We start from the raw sequence: 18,232 nt of genomic DNA on the forward strand, positions 1-18,232 counted from the left end.
TCACCTTGACAGCTCTATGTGAATGTTAATAGGCCACCAAAATTTTAAAGGTCCCTAGAAACATAAATAACAAAAACAGAACAACAACAACAACAACAACAACAACAAACACCCTGTTTATCCCAAATCTTTTGTATTTGGCTGTCTCAATTAATAGTCATAACATCCTATCATTAACTTAGAATAAACTCTCATAGTTTTCTTCAAATACTATGCATTTCTCACCCCCTACATACCATGTCAACAAATTCCCTATCTTCAAAACACAACATACCCAGACTTAGACCACTTCCTTCCACTTTCCCTACTACCACCATGGTCTGAGTCCTTAACATGGCTCACTTGGAGACTCTAATAACCTTATAACTTGCCTCTCTACCCTCAACTTTGATCCCTTACAGTCTACCATAAACATGACAACCAGAGAGATCCAGTAAAGAACCAATACAGGACTTGTCATTCTTTGGATCAAAATTTCGAATGGCTTCCAAACTGACACAGAGTGAAACACTTACAGAATTCTAGAGCATCTAGTTTATTTGTTTATTTTGAGAGAGAGTGAGCACACGAGTGTGAGTGGGGGAGGGGTAGAAAGAGAGGAAGAGAGAATCCCAAGCAGGCTCTGTCCTGTCAGCACAGAGTCTGATGCGGGGCTCCATTTCACAAATCATGAGATCATTGCCTGAGTCAAAGAGCCAGAAGCTTAACCAACATAGCCACCCACGCACCCTAAATATATGTTTCTGAACTTTTGCTCAAGTGTTTTTTTTTGTTTATTGTTGGTTTTGGGGTTTTTTTGGTGGAGGGGGGGCTGAAATTCATTCTCCATATCTCTACCTAGAGAAATCTTCAAACTTGCATGACATTCTCTACTCCTCTTTCTGAAGAACTCATATTTTCAAATGTGAAGACCCAGTTTAAGTATCACCTCCTCCAGAGAGCCTGTCCATTCCATCTATGGGCTTTCATAAAACTTCAAAAAATAAACATTAAAATTTTTTTTAAATAAAATTAAGTATTTTATTAGAAGGTGATAAAACTAACAAATACAAGTGAAAGAAGGAAAGGAAACTGAAATTATTGTATTAGCCCTAGAAGAATAATCAACAAATGTTTACAAATGGCTATCTATTTAGTTATGAGTACTTTCTCTTTTATACCTTTGTACATTATCCATTTTTTCTAATGTGTTATTTACATAAGAAAGCACTTAATCTCCTTGTTTATCAGCACAAACATAGCCTTAAAAATATAAAAGCAAATAAAATTTAAAAATTTCATTGTCACAGCTTTCTATAGAATTGAGGTTATCCCAGAACAAGATGATTTTCTGAGAATGGGAGGAGTCCCACTTCTGAGACATGAATCAAGTAATCACGGCAATATGTATTGAGAAACTGACAAATGTTGAGAAGGATGCTCAGAGAATACCAGGTAAGCACCCTTGCTGCTTCCCTCACTGGGATTATTGGGCAATCTCCTCCCTATATATATACTACCTATAGATCTGAAGAAACTTGAGGGGAAAAAAAATCAAAGCAACATATTATTGTAAAAGAATGACACAATGAGGAAATCCTTCCAAACCATCAATTTTGCCATTTTACTTTCTAACTAAAATTGCTAGCTTCAATATTTTTAGCTTCTGTTCATTGCAACAGTTCCACACTCTGCTGTTGCTAAGTGGTGCCTTTTAATCTGACAAATATTTTGGTCTCATCCTGCTATCTCTTACTTGACCCTAGAAACAAGTACCACCTCTGAAGCCTAACATGCAATGCAGTGATTCACTTATAAATGTTTAACAACACTTGGTCCTGTGTGTGTGTTTAGGAGTGTGGAGGTGTCCTAATTTGTACCATTTGCAGATTTCTGTAGTGCGAACACTCTCATCATAGCTGATTTCCTGGAGGTGGAAAGAGAGACATAATAGGCTCTCATGAAATAATTCAAACCAGTTCCAGTACACCACTAAGCCAAGTTCTCCATCATCTGTCCACTTCATGTGTTTAACCTCATCTTCTACTATTCCACACAGGAACTCTCTGCTCCTGTGATCATCCTTTACAGAACACCCTTTACACTCTGACCATGTTCCCTGGGCCTGTGCTGCTTCCCTCACTGGGATTATCAGACAATCTCCTCTCTGTCCATGTACTACCCATGGTTCCATAGATTATTACCCATAGATAGTCAATTGAATTATTCAAATTCAACCTATGTCACATGATGAAGATCTCTTTGTTTCCCCCATTTCTCTGTGCTATTTCCTTCTTCAAAACTCCTCCAGCTCATATTTCTTAAGGACTTGCACGTTAGGCACTACATGTATAAAACCAAACAGCCACAGACCATGTCTTCATAACACACACTTTTAAGACAGGAATCAAGTAATAGGAAACAAACAAAGGTTGAGAAGGATGCTAAGAGAATGCCATGTCACAAATGAATTGATCTCTTCTGGGGGATCCTGTGTTCCACCTCTGCATCATACGTATCTTATTTCTAAAAGTGTATTGTGTTCCTCAATTTCAACATATACAATTGTTACATCGACACTGGCTGTGCCTTGTCTCAGCATTATCTCTGCCTTGAGTATGTTTTCAGGAACAGACTTAGGACTTTAAAAAAAGGTCTTGCTCTGACTCAACCTGAAAACAGCTGATGACGTTGAAAGGAGGGCAACAGGGCCTATGGATCTAAGAGAACACCAGAGGAAGAACAGGGCCAAGCAAGAAGTGAGGCTGACCAAGGACCCTGACCAGAACAATAAATTTGGTTGGGTGGAACTACCCAGGGAGCTGACAGCCAAGAAGAGGTTAATCAAGTCTAAAGATCACTGATAGCAGTTCACTGAAGATCAGATGAAGAAGGCTCTCCACCTCTCGTTTAACCAGCTTCCCAAATTCAGAAGTCTAAAGTGGTCTTTAACTTCAATTCAGAAAACCGGTATCCTAAAGAAACTGGATATTAGCAAACTTACATCATTCCATTACTGATAATAAATCAAAAGGATTGGGGGCAACAGTAGGGTTTTAAACAATCAATAGGTGACTTCATAGTTTGAGGCATCTTCTTTACAAAGATATATTGATTGACCAAGGCAGGCTTTCCGACCTCTCCAACACTCACAGTCTCATTTAATATCCTTTATGGTTTGATTTAGAACAGAAAGGTAGACGCATTTGAAGAGGAAAAAAATCCTTTATAGGTAGAAAAGTTCTGATAGCTTCTACAAAAGAGATTAAAAAATAAAATCAGTGTGAAATTGCTGGGCTTCCCTTCTTCCACTTTCACAGAAACATATGATATTGAAGTTTAGCCCATCTGTAATATTTTCCTCCTACTTTGAACAGATAACATGTATATTACAGATGAGATGATAATGCAAATAACTAAGGTATTCTTAAAGACCAATTCTTCTTAGATTTAACATAATTTAAGTCACTTTTTCCTTATGAATTCATTATAAAATGGATGTTGGGGAATGCAAGACGTTGAAGAACATGAGTAAGTTAGAATAAGACTTCCAGATAATTGTAACCAACTTACTTCTTTGCCATCACTTGTCCAAAACAATTACTTTGAGAACCAGTGGTATACAACCAGCAGTGCTCACACTAAGTCTTGAATATATTTGCCAATATCCTTCTTCTATGCTAGTATCAGCAGTGTAGCTCAAACTACCACAAGTATAAAAATAATTTTGTCCAACATGAAAGTAGCTTGATTTTATAATTCCCCTTCACTGAAACATAATTATTTCCACTATAAAAAAAATTGCTATCAGTATAAAGTATATAAAACATTAATATCTTTGTAATGAAGCAAATTCTTCTGGCTTCTTTGATTTTCTCAACCTCAAAGAACTAAATTAAACCTCAAGATTATCATTAATTTAATACCAAATCAAACTTTTATTTACAAAAACAAATGCTGAATGTAAGTGACACTTTCAGATGATCATAATCTGGTGACATGTGCTAAATCTTTCAGAATGCCCTGCACCCTTTCTTAGCTTTCATTTGTGAACAGAAGAAATTATTAGATTCTAACATCTACGTCTCAGCAGCAACCATATTTTCCTTAATGACCTCCTTCTGCTATTTTCAATACCTTATCAAAACTTTAAGATTTCCCTGACTTCTTTCGACATTTTCAGTGGTAAAGTCAGCATAAGCAATCAATGTAGACTTAACACAAATCTCTTGTCTTCCTGTGCAAACATCAAAAAGTATATATACCATATAACATAAATTTTGCTGCCAAGTCTGAGATGGTTTGACTTCTAGGAGTCTGTCTTATTTTTCATTTGTTCTAGTTTAGGTAGTGGTTCTTACATATTAGCATATGTCAAAATTAGATGTAGAGCTTGTTAAAACATAAATAGTTGGGCCTCAACTTTCTGACTGAGTATGCCTGGGATAAGACCCAAGTATTTCTTTCCTAACAAGTTTCCAGGTGACAGTGTTTCAGGTTAGGGGACCATCCTTTGAAAGCCAGTGACTTAGAGATCACAGAGTTTCATTCTAGGATAACCTCTGCCATCCACTAGCTGCATTTGATCAAAAGATTCTTCTTTTTTTTTTTTAGAATTTTTTTTTTTTGTTTTGCTTTAACACTTATTTATTGTTGAGAGACAGAGAGACACAGAGCACGAGCAGGGGAGGGGCAGAAAGAGAAGGAGACACAGAATCCAAAGCAGGCTCCAGGCTCTGAACTGTCAGCACAGACCTCAACGCAGGGCTCAAACGCACGAACCACGAGATCATGACCTGAGCCGAAGTCAGACAGCTCAACCGACTGAGCCACCCAGGTGCCCCTGATCAAATGATTCTTAAGAAAAGTTCATAGTCATAACTGAAATTCCAATGTGAGAATTAATTTTCATCTATTTTTCAGTCTTCTTTCTACAGCCCTGCTGGAAGGATAGTAAAAAGTATTCAGCCCAATCATAAACAAAGACACATCAAGGATTTTAATATTTCAATGGAAGAAGAATCAATGAGTGCACAACATATTGGTTAAAGGTTAACAGTCAGAGGACAGCTATTATTACCTTTTGCAATAAAGAAATAGAAGTGCTAATAGCTTAAGGGACTTACCCAAAGTCATTTAAAAAATTTCAGGTGGGGGCGCCTGGGTGGCTCAGTCGGTTAAGCATGCGACTTCAGCTCAGGTCACGATCTCGCAGTCCGTGAGTTCAAGCCCCGCGTCAGGCTCTGGGCTGATGGCTCAGAGCCTGGAGCCTGTTTCCGGTTCTGTGTCTCCTTCTCTTTCTGCCCCTCCCCCGTTCATGCTCTGTCTCTCTCTGTCCCAAAAATAAATAAACGTTAAAAAAAAAAAAAAAAAAAACTTTCAGGTGTATTTAGAAGAGGCCCTGATCAACATTCCTTGTTTCTTATTTGTTGTAATCACAGGATAATGCTGCCTTCTCTTCCCTATTTCTTTGTTTTGATACTTAAAAGACAGTGTTTTGGAAATACTCCATTTTTAAATTATGATTTTAAAAAGAATTTAACACAGAAAACGAAAATGTTTTAAAGTGTTGGTTGGCCATGCATATTATTAGAAATAGATAATAAATGAAGTTGTTGTAATAAAATACTTGCTTGCATCAGATGTACAAATACAAAGGGCTTAAAATAAACAAAACAAGGAGAACAAATTCATCTTCACCAAGTTGGATTCACCAGGCAAATGAGCAAGGCTACAAAGGCCTCACCTCTCACTCCCAACCATGCCTCCAAGGAGCATTTGTGAAAGTCAGGCCACCTCTCAGGACGTAAGTATCCTCCTCTGTAACAGGAATAATACTGAACTATGCAAGTATCAAATTCATTCGAGCCCTAAGTTTATAGTTCACGTAACAGTCTAGCTAGGAAAAACTTATTTCTTTTGCTTTTCTTCTCTTTAAATTAGGGGTGGCAATTAGTCCCAAATAAATAGCAAATTTTAAAAACTGTATTGCTCTGACCAAGTACATTAAAAACAGACTCACCTCTTCAGTGAAATGATTGGTCCCAAAGTGAATCTTATAATAAAAACCAAATACATATATCCTGTTAAAGTTATTGCACACTATAAGAACGATAAAGAATAGATGTATCATAATTTTTAAAACCCTGCATAAGTTGTTATTATTGTTGTTTGTTAACATTTATGGGTAATTTTTTTTTTCCTGGTAAGCTATCAAACGCTATTTTAAAATATTGTCTTGTTTTTTCCCCTGTCTCTGTCTCCCACACACATGTGCTTTTTGTTTCCTCCATTATGTCAACTTCAAAATAATTATGCAAAAAGATCTAAACTGAAATTACAGTCAAGGTCTGCTTACAACCCCAGAAAATACTCCAATTGCTAAATTTAGATATCCAGGTAACTTCAGTAAAGGGTGCTCACCAGGAACCAAGTTGCTTGAATATTTATTAGGGATGTAACGTCACCATTATATAAATATAAGCATTGTCTCAAAGCAATATATCTTAAATATGTTTCATGAAAACCATTAAGCTATTTTATCATCTAAACAGATACATGAACATTCTGTTTAATTTTTCTTTCAAAATAGCTTATCTCTTTGTGGACTCTAAGGCCAGAAATAATTACTAATGTGTCTCACATAAAAAGGCTTTTAAAATATAAATATTAGTCATAGACCTCTTTATTACAGGACGTTAAAATATGCAAAATAGATGACTTCAAAATCCACACTGACCACCACTGATTTGTACTATGTCAATTCATGTTGGCCAACATCGTTATGCTGAAAGGAGTAAACCTGGTCATAGAATTCACCCTGCCATTATGACTAGGGAAAAAACAAAACTCTCCATCCTAGAAAAATCTCTCTCAACTTAGCATTAGATTTGCTATTATGAACATTTTTAGAAAGCTACGCTTAACAAGTATTTTGAATGACCGTTTACAGTAAGCCAAACACGCCAGCAACTTGAAAGTCACATTGGTGGCTATCACCCCAATGTAGAAATTGGAGGAGGGCGGCTAACTGAAGAAAAGAATTTAATTGAAGATTGCATCATTCTTAATGCATTAAGATCCAAATATAGTATTGATTTACTTTTACAGGTGAATGATGGATATTTCCAGAAATTATTTATATCATCATCCCAGATTTTCGTCATTTCTTTATGGATTCCATATTTAGCAATTATCATGCCAGTGACGAAGACAAGTTTCAGCCCTTTTTTCCACCCCTCACTGAATGAATCTTGTGAGGCAGGTTTGTCTCTCTTTCTTGGTGATCCCTCCAGGCCAATCATAAGAGAGGTGCATGTTCTCACTGGTAAAGAATGTAACAGGCAGGGCCTCCGTCTGCTGCCCTCCCCAGAGTATGTGCAACATGTTCAAATGTTCTCACAGTTCATTGCAGCCCACTTCCTTCAGAATTTTTCCGAATTATTTCTCCAAAACGCATTGAAAAATTGGAAGAAAATACATGAAGACGGAACATGTGGTTTCCCTTGTTTATAGATCATAAAAGGTTTTTATTTTTTAAGACTTTAGTCACATTAGTTTTTAAATTATTATTTTTAGGATAAACATTTTAAAGTACCATGAAGAATGATCTCTGGAAGGATCAGTAGAAGCAAGGGACTAAATCCTTATTCTCTTATATCCGTGCAGAATATATGTCTGCCATGACTTTTCAGAGGTCAGCAGAAACTCTGGTCAGGCAAGAAGTAAGTGTGTGCTAAGGGAAGCAAGTTTAAGAACGGAGAAATATCAAGAGATGGACACAGAAATGTAAGACAGAGAAGGAAAAGAAAGCGGAAAAGGTGATACTCTCAAAAATATTCATGATGTCCTGGATATTAAATTTATGTCACCAATTTAAGTATTAACACAAATATAAAGGTGATGATACTGGACACGAAGTGAATGGCTAAAATTACGACTTCATGATATGCAACAAGGGAACATTACAACCACTATTTAATAAAAGTATTGTTTGTTTGGTTTGTTCTCAGAGTCCAGCAACTTTCACTTTTCTTAGCTTTTCAATATATTTTAAAATTATGAAATGGGATGAAAAGAGCCACTAAATTTCTGATCTCCTTCAGTTTCGCTGTGTGCTAATGAATGTTACATAAGAAAAATTTTTTATCACACAAAAAACTTTATCTACATAAAATATATTATTAGAAATTCTATTTTTTTAACATAGGACTTATTCTAACTTTTGTGAAATGCTCTGATACACAGTGCCCCCCAATGATGAAGATGTGCTAAAGACAGACATTTATTTATTCAATTTCTAAAGTTATCAGAACTCATAAACAAAATCAGCCATGGCTTATTATTAAAATTCCATGAGCTACATATTCAAGATATGTCACAAACTACTAGATTGTGGTCGTATTTCTTGTCATCCATCATTCCAGAAAGTGAAGTAAGAAGGTTCCTGCTAAATTAAAATCCGAAAAGATTTTGGAATTTTTGTGTAAATATGTTGTCCCCATAAGTACAAAAATAAAATCATAAACGTGTGCTTTGGGAATTAAGCTTTTAGAGTAACTACACAAAACTTGTTCCAGAAGATAACAGGTTCTAATAGCTATATTAAAGTTAAGCCTAAATATGTCCACATGATGCTTATCCTTATACAGCCTTAGAATGAGTACAAAGACTGCACAAAGAAAACTGTCTTTTGATTTCAACCCACAACCAGCTTGGCAATAATATCCAAAGCAAAGAGGGATTAGATTTAAACAAAGTTGTTATTCTTATCTCAAATTTGCTACTTGACTGAAAACCTATGGAAGGAAACAACTCTATCTAAATCACCACTCCACCTGTAGCTACTGGCAAGGTGCTCAATAAATGTTTTCTAGTATATTCACTCATTTTAATTGAAATCATACTTAATAAATATTGGCTCTATGATAGGTAATAGTGATACCAAAAAATGCAAAATATGGATCTCAGCATAATTTTAGTTATTTTGGCCTCCATTTCCATATCTGAATAAAAAGATACTGGACTGAATTATTTTTAATGTTCTTCCCCACCTTTAAATGTTATGATTCTACTACCCTAATTATTAATTATTTAGCTGTTAAAAAATTCAAGGCCACATTATTATCAGCTTTAAATGATCTCTGTTAATGGTAAAAAGTAGTACAGGGTAGTGGTTTAAAAGCATGGAAATTGAGGTCAGACAGCCTTGAATTTAATCAAGAGAGAGTAATCACACAGTAATTTAAAAAGGGGAAATTTAATATAATGAACTATTAACTACAATGAGGGATTGGAATAAGAAGATATTGGCTAGTAAAAAGTAAAGAGACCTCTAAAAATTATAGGAACAACAGGTATAAGGAGCAATGACTGCCCCTATTGCTGAGAGAGAACACTATCCCCCATCCCCCAGGGCTGAGATACAGACCTCATAGTAGAGGGTGTAGCTGTGACCCACTGACTGGCACAGAATTTGCTGTGATGCTTAGCTGGCAGAAATTGCTGGAAACAAGCTCTAAAACGTGGGTGAAAGCTATTCACAGAGAGGTGCTTCTCACTACCAAACCACCCAAGCAGTAGCCTTTGGCTACTAGGTGCTGCTGGCTGCCATGACCTGCAGGAGCCCGATGCTGAAGACTCTACCCACCACACGGAAGTTGGCTGCTGGAGGTGCAACTGCCCACCAGAGGAGTTTCAGAAGCTGAGCAGTAAAGAAGCTATCCATGCCATGGGATCAAACACTCCAAAACCAGAAAACAAAACCCTTTCTACCTACATTTTCTCTCCATCGCAACAAAACTTAACATTGTGTCAGTAGGCAAAAGGCCCAGATCCATTTTCATAGAGCAGGCAAAAAAGTCAATTAGAGCTGATAGGCAACAGATAGACAAAGGAGTACAGCCCACTCCTTTGACTCTGGACTTCCTTGCCCCTGGCTTTTAGCTTCCATACAACAACAAAACAACCTCATATAGCAAAACAACTTTATGTAACAATGTACCATTATCCTTCTTAAAAGAGAAGATTTTATTCTTTTCCCCCAAATGAGAAATAGTCTGACAAGTCATTGCATCCACTACTAGCTATATTAATTGTTCCTCAAATTCAGTAACAGTCCCACTGTTACCTGAAGTCAAAATTGTAAATGTAACCACCAATAGCAGGTGTCTAATTAACATAAAGAGAAAGCAAGAGTCGAAGAAAGTGGTTAGCATACAAACAAACACACACACTCATGTACACCTGTCCAAAAAATCTTGTGAAGCTTCTATAGTCCTCATTTCTGTAACAGGTCATTTTAATTAATTAATGCCTTTAATTAATATCTTTGGCTTCCTTCTTCCATTACCCATTGGTCATTACCTTTACCATCAGCCAGAACCTCAATTAGCCAGGGTTTGAGCAACTCAAATCTTCACTGCCAAAGAGTCTGAGTCGTCAATTGTCCCATTCTTACCTTTCGTAAGTTGCTCGACCTTTCCAAACTCTTGTTACTTCCTTCATAAAACGGCAACAGAGGTACTAGTTCTCACTTCAAAACTTTCTGATGAGGACTAAATAAGTTAATACATAAGGAATTCTTCGTACATAGTAGGAATTGTTATGAAAGTCTTTGTTATATATATCAATTCTTCCTCTTTTAATAAAAGTATTAAGGCACACATTAGAAGAGTTGTATGTGCGGCAATATTTTCCTTTGGACTTCCAAAATAATTTTAAAGAATTACATTTACAGATACTTTCATCATGGTTCCTATTTTTCAGTATGATCTGAAAATTGTAGGGTAAATGTTGTATCTCTGAAAGGTGAAATCTTTCCAGGTTAAGATAGAGCACAATTTCACTTTTTCTTTATGTATATCTATGGTATTCAAATTTGTTACTACAAGTATGTATGATTTTTGTCTTAGCCCTGTGTCTACAAATTTCCAAAATGTAATACCTGGAGGAAATCACTTAACCTACCTGGAGTTATTTTCTAATCTACAAAATAAGGGATGTAGAATAGATGTCTTCTAAATTTCTTCCATCTTTAACATATGTGATTCTATTTTACAACTTCAGAGCTCTGTTCAGGTATACTTCACATATAGTGAACAAATGAAACTTTAGTTTATGTAAAGTTTATGTGAAGTCCACTCTTTGGACTAAAATAATATCAGTTCAAGTGCTACCATTTACCAGATATATAAGTTTGAGTGATCTGCTTGTTTTGGGGGCCTAAGTTTCCTCATCAGTAAAATAGAAAAAAACTAAGACCTCATGCACATGAACATGTGGTAAGAGTTCAACTAATTGTAGCTATGTAATCTTTTCCGATTAAAGTCTGCATTTATTCTAAGACATATTATCATTATGTTATCATCCATGAAGAAAGAAAAATAAACAAAAGAAGGGACGGGGCACCTGGGTGGCTCAGTCACTTAAGCATCTAACTCTTGGTTTCTGCTCAGGTCATGATCTCATGGTACGTGGGTTTAAGCCCCAAGTCAGGCTCCGTGCTGACAATGTGAAGCCTGCTTGGGATTCTCTCTCTACCTCTCTCTGCCCTTCTCCTGCTCGCTCTGTCTGTCTCTCAAAAATTAAATTAAAAATTTTTTAAATTAAATAAAGGAAGGGAAAGAGGAAGGAGAGGAGGGATGAAAGAAAGAAAGGAGGAAGACAGGGAGAATTTCCAATTAAATTACTAGTAGATGTGTTCCAATATCAGAGATGGATATCCCAATGTATGTGTTTGTGGTGGAAGGGTGGGGTTAATTTTTAAATTAGTAAAATAAGGCATTATTGTTATTATTATCTTCTGCACATATACCACTCTGGTTGAAAAAGCAACAATCATTTTTCAATTCTCAATTCCAACAATTAAAATATTAAATCAATACTGTAAAATGTGGGAAATGTGTGTCCTTTCCAGAAGGGTAGGATCAGTGTGTTCTATGATGAATTAATTATTGAAAGATAGGCTGTTGGCTGATTGAAATGCAGTAGCAAGCTAAAAGAGAATCCCTGTTCATATAGCAGCAGATAGCCTGGAAAGGGGGGAAAAAAAAGTATTCATGTAATTTGGTGAAGACAGAGTAAAGATAGGAAGTATTTGCAAAATAAAAATGGAGGACAAAACTGCACTTTTTTCTCTTAAAATAGAATATTAAATCTTAAAAATGTGGACATTTTTAAGTACCTATTCTGGAAAATTTTACATGTGCAGAATGTAAAAGAGTATCTTACATTGAATCAATGCAAAGCAAATGATTCAGTGACTAGGGCAAGGTGCTTCTAGGATTAGAATAAGAAGCCTAAAGCATTAGAAAGAAAGAAGCATTTAAAAAGAAAGTTAAAACATCGATCCTCTCCAAAGAAAGAAGCATAATGAAAGTTAAAACATCCATTTCCAATATACCCATTGAATTACAAATCTACTGTCTTCAAGAATCTAGGGTTTTGATTCTTGAATCAGACAAATAAAATATATGAAAGAAAATAGATTTGCTAGTCCAAACACAAAGAGGGGTGGGAGGTGATTCCATAGAACAAGCTTCTAATCTGGAAACAAAAATGATTTGCTTTAAGTCATCTCACTCAAGAACAAGCAAACATTCTTTAACTAGATAATAGTGGTCATGGTAACACTGGGCTAGCAACAGAGCCAGAAGGCATTTAGTAATCTTTTATTTACTCAAAAGTATACCTTGTATGTCTAAGGCAGAAAAATAATGTATTCATTTTTCTTCTATCTTGTATAACTTGTTTTGTTTTCATTTAAAGCTATTATAGGATAGGCATTTTGATCAGTGTTTTTCACAATAAAGCAAGTCATTGATAACATGTAAGTGATAAATAGATTAATGAGACTTCTAAAGGTAATTTTGCCAACTCTTTTCCCTACAGTTTCATAGGCAGAGGGATGTCAGCATGAAATTGTACGGACTTCTATAGAAAGTAATTCTCCATTTCAAGTAGTCCATTGGTATTTATACATGTAGGCAAATGCTTTACTTGTGTTCCATTAAAATTGGAAACAAAATATGCAATATACTCTGTCTTCTGGTCCCATGGAGATCAACCTCTTAAGGAAACACTGTTAGGTATGAAGTTTGGGATTTCATTGGCGACCTTGTAACAACATATATTATTTAGCAATATTTTTCCAACATTTCATTTTGAAAGAAGAAAAAAATTCAGAGTATATATGCTATATAATGTAGTTAAATGAAAATAAATTTTTTTTTTTTTTTTTTTTTTTTTTACCTCAGAAGATAACTTGACCTATAATGGCTACCATGTTATTTTTTTTTTCTATTCTTTCTTTGCATCTCTATGCCTGATAAATTTTCAATCCCTAACCTTTCTGGACTCTTGTTTCCCCTCTATCTACATGTTTAATATTGACTAAACACTTAAAATTTGTTGTTGATTAAAAAGGAAAATAGGGGGATAGAATGCCTTATTTGTATAACTAATAATGCATAAGAGTTACACAAATATTATCTAACATATGCTTATTATCTTAAAACAAACTTATATTAGAAAGGAAATAAAACTTCAGAGGGTGAAGAAAAAGAGGTATTTCTGAATAGATATTGTGGGAGAGTAACCTCAGGAGCACAGATTCAATTAATGTACTCCCCTAAGTTACAAAATACAGAACTAGAATTTGGAATGTCAGTGATGAGAGTTATAATCCTTTGTTAATAATGATCTTATCCATAGAAAAAGAAGTGAGGCCTATAAGATAAAATAACAACAATACATTTCTAGTACTGAGTACAGTAAAAGCAAAAGCAGAAAGATATAATTCTAGAATAAACCAATCCTAACAAATGCCAATTTATGAAGAGCAGATACATGAAAACACCCAGGGAGAGAATTTATACAATTCCAAGTTTCCATTCCCACTATAGGATATGGTATCCAATCTGCCCACGGAAGGATCATTCAGTACCTTGATTTTTACTTACAAAGAAACCTATTTAAGGGCTCTTGGGTGGCTCAGTCGGTTGAGTGTCTGACTTGATTTTGGCTCAGGTCATGATCCCAGGGTTGTGAGATCAAGTCTTATGCCAGACTCCATGTTGAGTGTGGAGCCTGCTTGAGACTCTCTCTCTCTCCCTCTGCCCCTCTCCTCCACTCGTTCTCTCTCTCTCCAGTGAAGGAAAAGGAAAACAAAAGAAAGAAACATACTTAGAATTTTCTGGTTAAACTTTGTGAATCTAACATATACATTTATTTCTGATCCATCTAAACTCAAGAAAATTATAGTAATTAAAAAAGGGTGGGCTCACAAAGTGTAAAATGAAAGAAAGAAAGAAAGAAAGAAAGAAAGAAAGAAAGAAAGAAAGGAAGAAAAAGGAAGGAAGGAAGGAAGGAAGGAAGGAAGGAAGGAAGGAAGAAAAAAGAAAGAAAGGAGGGAGCAGGGAATGAAGGAAGGAAAGAAAGAAGAAAAGAGAGAGAAAGAGAAAGGAAGGAAGAAAGAAACTGGAGCACTGTAGAAAAGAGACGTTTAATAATTTTGGAAACTGGAAGCCAACTAGGCAGTTATTACTAATTTAGGAGACCTGAATGGAGATGTTTATGTGTGTGTGAGAGAAGAGGGATTAACAGCAAGAATGTAGCTGTTTCACACCACAGGAGCCTGAAGAATTGAAGGAATCAGTTACTTCAGTGAAGATGCAAGGCAGAGCAGAATGCAAGATAAGTGGCTAAGTCTTTAAAAAGAGCTGCTATATTTTCTTGTATCCCAAGCAGCCAAGTAATTATCTCTCTCCTACCTCTGCTAAAGATAAAGGGTTTAGTCTCTGGAAAAGCTGAACAATGGAGGATCTTATCTAAGGATATAAAGCATAGGTGAGGGAAGAGGTAAGTAATGTACTAAAAATAGAATTTGAGTGGTAACTTATTTACTAAACACTGAGTCCACTAGTCCCTTGACTATCCTGGTACCTGTAATAGTAACATCGATATCTAAATCCCCCAAGCAGGAAAAAGAAGGAAAAACTAGATTAAAAAAAAAAAAATCCTGGTGTGCTGGGTGGCTCAGTCAGTTGAGCGTCCAGTTTGACCTCAGGTCATGATCTCACAGTCTGTGGGTTCGAGCCCCACGCTGGGCTCTGTGCTGACAGCTCAGAGCCTGGAGCCTGCTTTGGATTCTGTGTCTCCTTCTCTCTCTGCCCCTCCCCTGTTCATGCTCTGTCTCTTTGTCTCTCTGTCTCTCAACAATAAATAAATGTTAAAAAAAAACCTTTTTTTTTTTTTAAATCCTATCCATACTAACAATGGGAGAGCCCCTCAAAACAAAAAGGCTGAATTCTCCCCTGGGTAAAATTCATCAGTAAACCAGCCCCACCTGAGAAAACGGGGCTCCAATAAAGCTCTTAGTGCCTCATTCTTTTTTTTTTTTTTTTTTTGATTTATTTTTGAGAGAGAGAGAGAGAGTGCAAGCTAGAGAGGGACAGAGAAAGAGGGAGACACAGAATCTGAAGCAGGCTCCCGGGTCTGAGCTGTCAGCACAGAGCCTGAAACAGAGCTTGAACTCAGGAACTGGGAGATCATGACCTGAGCCAAAGTCAGACACTCAACCCACTGAGCCACCCAGGCTCCCCTATTGCTTCATTCTTAATATAAATGAGAGGCCAAGGACCACAAGCCAGTTGTAGAAAGTCTCCAGTATAAAACATGAAAATTAAAACATACAGAAAAACAACAACAGAGACAAGTGAATTTAAGGAACAAAATAAAAGTTTTAAAATATTTTATTGTCCTTAAAGAAAGGAGAGAAACATTTACCTATGGCCCCAAATCAGAATGCTACCATAAAAGGGGGTTATTTCAGATAACAAGAAGAAAAAAAATCTTAGCAAATTAAAATATAGTAAATTAAAAATAAAATAAATATTGAAAAATAAAGTTGAGGATATCTCTCAGAAAATAAAACAAAAGAAGAGCAAAGAAAAATAGGAGAGAAAATATGAGGAAAAAAAAAAGATTGATTCAGTAAATCCGACATTTATATAATAAGAGTTCCAGATAAAGAAAGCAGAGAAAATGAGAGGGAAAATTATCAAAGAAATAAATTAAAACAAGGAAAATTCCCCTAATTTAACTGGTATACATGGATCTCCACATTGAAAAGAGCTTAAAGTACCCAACAGAAATGAATTGAAAAACAAAATAACTCACACCAAAGCCCATCACTGCAAAATTTCATCATCTGAATAGTGAGGGAAGATCCTGAAAATTTGCAGGTAAAAGGGAGACAAAATTCACAGGCATAGGTCTGGGCATAAAAGTACCATCAGCCTTCTCAGTAGCAATGCTGAAAGTAATAAATGTAAAAATGCTTTTAAAATCCTGAGTCTTGCTTTGCTACCTAAAAATTTAAGTCTAGGGGCACCTTCGTGGCTCAGTCAAACGACCGATTCTTGATCTCGGCTTAGGTCATGATGTCACAGTTGGTGAGATAGAGCCCCAAGTTGGGTTCTGCGCTGACTGCACACAGCACACAGCCTGCTTGGGATTCTCTGTCTCTCTCTCTCTCTCTCTCTCTCTCTCTCTCTGTGCCCCTCCCTGCTTGTGTTCTCTCACTTTCTCTCTCAAAATAAGTAAACATTTTTAAAAAATAAATAAATAAAAATTTAAGTCTAAACTATCAACTATGAGAATACAAAAAAAAATTCTAATATAGGTGTTCTCAAAAACTTTTCTCCTTCCGTATAATTACTGAAAGTTGCTGGGGAATGGTTTCCAGCAAAACAAGGGAGTAAATAAACAAGGAAGGTGCGATATATCTCCAAGCTCTAAAGCAGCCCTAGAACAGTTCTAGAACAGTTCCTAGTTCCAAAGAAGATGAGGAGCCTGGATGATTAATTGATGAAGAGTTTATCCAGAAGATACGGATAATGTAGAGTATCATTGGAGGGGCTACAACACAAGTCATTCCACAGCACTGTCACCAGAGAAATGTAACATTTTACACCTCCTGAGCTGTGCTGAGGTTGGGGTGTGGGAGAGGTGCCATCATCAGAGTTGGCATCCTCCACAACAAGGGCCAAAAGGTTAAGGTTAAGAACCCGAGAGCCAGGACACCGACCCACGGCTGTTGGTCAGGCTGTGCAGTTTTCTTCCCAAACAAACCAACTCCACCTTCAACCAAGTTGTGCTGAAGAGGTGGTTCATGAGTCGCACCAAACCAGCTGCTTCTGTCCCTTTCCTGGATGATCTGGAGGATGAAGCATCCTGACCAGGAAGACAAAAAAAGCTGTGGGTGCAGGAACTGTAACGAGTGACCTCAGTGTACAGGAGGTACCCAAACTGAAAAGAGTGCATGCTGCACCGTAAGCAGCTATGTGCGGAAACTTCATCCTCAAGGTGGGGGCAAGATCCTCACCTTCAACCGGCTGGCCCTGGACTCCCCCAACCGCTACGGCACTGTCCTGCTCTCTGCTCCTCGGAAAGGCGAGAAGTGCACAGGCATTCTTACAAGGCCGGAGGAACCCTGTGCAGCCACACTACACCCTACGTGCACCCCAAGGGCCAGAAGTTTGAGCTCACCAGTGTTCGATGGGCTCACCGTGGTTACAAAAACTACCCCTTTGTTATTTAAAAGATTTTGGATGCAAAAAAGTTAATTAATGAAAAATTTGAAAATGGATTAATGAGTCCTTTTTATTTTGCACACAAAGCCACCAGAGATCTTACCTGCGGACACCTCGGGAATTGCAATGTAGATATACATGGCTCCAGACACTTGGTGGGAAACAAACGTGAGCAAAACTACTAGGGAGAAACACTTATTTACAGACTGGAGTTTCTGGTAGGGTTCCACATGGTCAAGCATGGCTTCGGTAGTGGTACTAAGAAAGCAGCAGGAACATCACAGGGATGGGAGAGGGCAATTAGGTACCAGAGGTCCCTGCAGGTATTGGCTGGGGACCTTGAGCTGTCCCTACCCACACCAAGAATCCCACCTTACAAACACTGTTACCTCTGCTGCCTTCAGAAAGAGCACTCCCTGGCCCCTCTTTGACACATCATGAGCCAAGTTACTGTCATGAACATATTTTTTTTTAAGTTTATTTATTTTGAGAGAGAGAGGAAGAGTGAGCAAGGGAAGGGGCAGAGAGAGAGGACAGAGCAAGAATCTCAAGCAGGCTCTGCACCACCAGCATGGAGCCCAATGTACGGTTTAAACCCACGAACCGTGAGATCATGACCTGAGCTGAAGTCGGATGCTTAACCGACTGATCCACCCAGG

At 37.0% G+C, this 18,232-nt stretch overlaps 1 pseudogene; it reads left to right on the forward strand.

The window, feature by feature from the left end:
- The first annotated feature begins 1,361 nt into the window (after window positions 1–1,361).
- On the forward strand, window positions 1,362–17,581 carry LOC102958918 (annotated as a pseudogene).
- Window positions 17,582–18,232: the final 651 nt, after the last annotated feature.

The sequence above is a fragment of the Panthera tigris genome, chromosome C2, assembly GCF_018350195.1.
Source record: "Panthera tigris isolate Pti1 chromosome C2, P.tigris_Pti1_mat1.1, whole genome shotgun sequence".
NCBI classification, from domain to species: Eukaryota; Metazoa; Chordata; class Mammalia; order Carnivora; family Felidae; genus Panthera; species Panthera tigris.